The sequence below is a fragment of the Aegilops tauschii genome, chromosome 6 (assembly GCF_002575655.3).
Source record: "Aegilops tauschii subsp. strangulata cultivar AL8/78 chromosome 6, Aet v6.0, whole genome shotgun sequence".
In the NCBI taxonomy this organism is placed as follows: Eukaryota; Viridiplantae; Streptophyta; class Magnoliopsida; order Poales; family Poaceae; genus Aegilops; species Aegilops tauschii.
Window position 1 is genome coordinate 203,198,181 of NC_053040.3, and position 4,606 is coordinate 203,202,786.

Genomic DNA, 4,606 nt, shown 5'->3' on the forward strand with positions numbered 1-4,606 from the left:
ATTCACCACACAATACATATAAATATTCTCTAGATCAAAATCAAGAAATCTATCAAGATTAAACTTTGGAATACCCTCAGTTATATGTTTCATTTCCTCATACCCCAAAAGAACACTAAGCTCTTTATGATGCTCAAGGGTAATCAAATTATCACAATTTTTGGACACGATTCGGTCATGAAACAATTTGCACTGGAGATTTAAATGACCATGTTCATTGCAAAGTTCACAAGGATCACGAAAAATATTGAATTTTTCAGCACAAACATCAATACTTTCTTGCAACAATTTATTTTCTAAATGCTTGTGCCTCTTGTAATATCTATCTTCCCTATTTGGTCTGTATATGCAAACCCAATACACTCCACAAAAATCGACATGCTTATAAGAGATACTTTCATCATGACTAGTGCAATTATCATTAGTACCATGGATATTCAAGGAATTCATACTAACAACATTGCAATCATGCTCATCATTCAAAGATTTAGTGCCAAACATTTTAATGCATTCTTCTTCTAACACTTTGGCACAATTTTCTTTTCCATCATACTGACGAAAGATATTAAAAAGATGAAGCGTATGAGGCAAACTCAATTCCATTTTTTTGTAGTTTTCTTTTATAAACTAAACTAGTGATAAAACAAGAAACTAAAAGATTCGAATGCAAGATCTAAAGATATACCTTCAAGCACTCACCTCCCCGGCAACGGCGCCAGAAACTGCTTGATGTCTACTACGCAACCTTCTTCTTGTGGACATTGTTGGGCCTCCAAGTGCAGAGGTTTGTAGGACAGTAGCAAATTTCCCTCAAGTGGATGACCTAAGGTTTATCACTCCATGGGAGGCGTAGGATGAAGATGGCCTCTCTCAAGCAACCCTGCAACCAAATAACAAAGAGTCTCTTTTGTCCCCAACACACCCAATACAATGGTAAGTTGTATAGGTGCACTAGTTCGGTGAAGAGATGGTGATACAAGTGCAATATGGATGGTAGATATAGGTTTTTGTAATCTGAAAATATAAAAACAGCAAGGTAACTAATGATAGAAGTGAGCGTAAACGGTATTGCAATTCTAGGAAACAAGGCCTAGGGTTCATACTTTCACTAGTGCAAGTTCTCTCAATAATAATAACATAATTGGATCATATAACTATCCCTCAACATGCAACAAAGAGTCACTCCAAAGTCACTAATAGCGGAGAACAAACGAAGAGATTATGATAGGGTACGAAACCACCTCAAAGTTATTCTTTCCGCTCAATCCATTGGGCTATTCCTATAAGTGTCACAAACAGCCCTAGAGTTCGTAGTAAAATAACACCTTAAGACAAACATCAACCAAAACCCTAATGTCACCCAGATACTCCAATGTCACCTGAAGTATCCGTGGGTATGATTATACGATATGCATCAAACAATCTCAGATTCATCTATTCAACCAACACATAGAACCTCAAAGAGTGCCCCAAAGTTTCCACCAGAGAGTCAAGACAAAAACGTGTGCCAACCCCTATGCATAGGTTCATGGGCGGAACCCGCTAGTTGATCACCAAAACATACAACAAGTGAGTCACGTGATATCCCATTGTCACCACAGGTATCCCACGCAAGACATACATCAAGTGTTTTCGAATCCTTAAAGACTCAATCCGATAAGATAACTTCAAAGGGAAAACTCAATCCATTACAAGAGAATAGAGGGGGAGAAACATCATAAGATCCAACTATAATAGCAAAGCTCGTGATACATCAAGATCGTATCACCTCAAGAACACGAGAGAGAGAGAGAGAGAGATCAAACACATAGCTACTGGTACATACCCTCAGCCCCGAGGGTGAACTACTCCCTCCTCGTCATGGAGAGCGCCGGGATGATGAAGATGGCCATCAGTGAGGGTTCCCCCCTCCCGCAGGGTCCCAGAATAGGGTCCCGATTGGTTTTTGGTGGCTGCAGAGGCTTGCGGCGGCGGAACTCCCAATCTATTCTATTCCCCGATCGTTTTAGGGTATATGGATATATATAGGCGGAAGAAATATGTCCGGGGAGCCACGAGGGGCCCATGAGGGTGGAGGGCGCGCCCAGGGGGGTGGGCACGCCCCCCTGCCTCGTGCCTCCCTCGTTTCTTTCCTTACGTGCACTCCAAGTCTATCGGGTTGCTTTCCTTCCAAAAATAACTTCTCCAGATGGTTTCATTCCGTTTCGACTCCGTTTGATATTCCTTTTCTTCGAAAAACTAAAACAAGGGAAAAAACAGGAACTGGCACTGAGCTCTGGGTCAATAGGTTAGTCCCAAAAGTAATATAAAAGTGTTTAATAAAGCCCATAAACATCCAAGATGGATAATATAATAGCATGAATACTTCATAAATTATAGATACGTTGGAGACGTATCAGTCATTGACAGAGTTCTTCAATCACTGCCACCAAGCTACAAATGGTTCGTGATGAACTATAATATGCAAGGGATGGATAAGACAATTCCTGAGCTCTTCGCAATGCTAAAGGCTGCGGAGGTAGATATCAAGAAGGAGCATCAGATGTTGATGGTCAATAAGACCACTAGTTTCAAGAAGAAGGGCAAAGGGAAGAAGGGGAACTTCAAGAAGAACGACAAACAAGTTGTTGCTCAAGTGAAGAAGCCCAAGTCTGGACCTAAGCCTGAGACTAAGTGCTTCTACTGCAAAGGGACTGGTCACTGGAAGCGGAACTGCCCAAAGTATTTGGCGGAGAAGAAGGATGGCAAAATGAAAGGTATATTTGATATACATGTTATTGATGTGTACCTTACTAATGCTCGCAGTAGCGCCTGGGTATTTGATACTGGTTCTCTTGCTAATATTTGCAACTCGAAACAGGGGCTACGGATTAAGCGAAGATTGGCTAAGGACGAGGTGACGATGCGCGTGGGAAATGGTTCCAAAGTCTATGTGATCACCGTCGGCACGCTACCTCTACATCTACCTTTGGGATTTGTTTTAGACCTGAATAATTGTTATCTGGTGCCATACTTAAGCATGAACATTATATCTGGATCTTATTTGATGCGAGACAATTATTCATTTAAATCAGAGAATAATGGTTGTTCTATTTATATGAGTAATATCTTTTATGGTCATGCACCCTTGATGAGTGGTCTATTTTTACGAAATCTTGATAGTAGTGATACACATATTCATAGTATTGAAGCCAATTGATATAAGTGTAATAATGATAGTTCAACTTACTTGTGGCACTGCCGTTTAGGTCATATTGGTGTAAAGCGCATGAAGAAACTTGATTATGAATCACTTGATGCTTGCGAACCATGCCTCATGGGCAAGATGACTAAAACTCCATTCTCCGGAACAATGGAGCGAGCAACAGACTTATTGGAAATAATACATACTGATGTATGCGATCCGATGAGTGTTGATGCTCGCGTCGGATATCGTTATTTTCTGACCTTCACAGATGATTTGAGCAGATATGGGTATATCTACTTAATGAAACATAAGTCTGAAACATTTCAAAAGTTCAAAGAATTTAAGAGTGAAGTGGAAAATCATCGTAACAAGGAAATAAAGTTTCTACGATCTGATCGTGGAGGAGAATATTTGAGTTTCGAGTTTGGTATTCATTTGAAACAATGCGGAATAGTTTCGCAACTCACGCCACCCGGAACACCACAGCGTAATGGTGTGTCCGAATGTCGTAATCGTACTTTATTAGATATGGTGCGATCTATGATGTCTCTTACTGATTTACCGCTATCAATTTGGGGTTATGCTTTAGAGACGGCTGCATTCATGTTAAATAGGGCACCATCTAAATCCAATGAGATGACACCATATGAGCTGTGGTTTGGCAAGAAACCCAAGTTGTCATTGCTTAAAGTTTGGGGCTGTGATGCTTATGTGAAAAAACTTCAACTTGATAAGCTCGAAGCCAAATCGGAGAAATGTCTCTTCATAGGATACCCAAAGGAGACTGTTGGGTACACCTTCTATCACTGATCCGAAGGCAAGATATTCGTTGCTAAGAATGGATCCTTTCTAGAGAAAGAGTTTCTCTCGAAAGAAGTGAGTGGGAGGAAAGTAGAACTTGATGAGGTAATTGTACCTGCTCTCTTATTGGAAAGTAGTTCATCACAGAAACCAATTCCACTGATTCCTACACCAATTAGTGAGGAAGCTAATGATGATGATCATGAAACTTCTGATCAAGTTACTATCAAACCTCGTAGGTCAACCAAAGTAAGATCCGCACCAGAGTGGTACGAAAATCCTGTTCTGGAAGTCATGTTACTAGACCATGACGAACCTACAAACTATGAGGAAGTGACGATGAGCCAAGATTCCGCGAAATGGCTTGAGACCATGAAATCTGAGATGGTATCCATGTATGAGAACAAAGTGTGGACTTTGGTTGACTTGCCCGATGATCGGCAAGCCATAGAGAAGAAATGGATCTTTAAGAAGAAGACTGACGCTGACGGTAATGTTACTGTCTACAAAGCTCGACTTGTTGCGAAAGGTTTTCTTCAAGTTGAAGGAGTTGACTACCATGAGACCTTCTCACCCGTAGCGATGCTTTAGTCTTGTTCAAAGTGTGCAGTAGGGGCA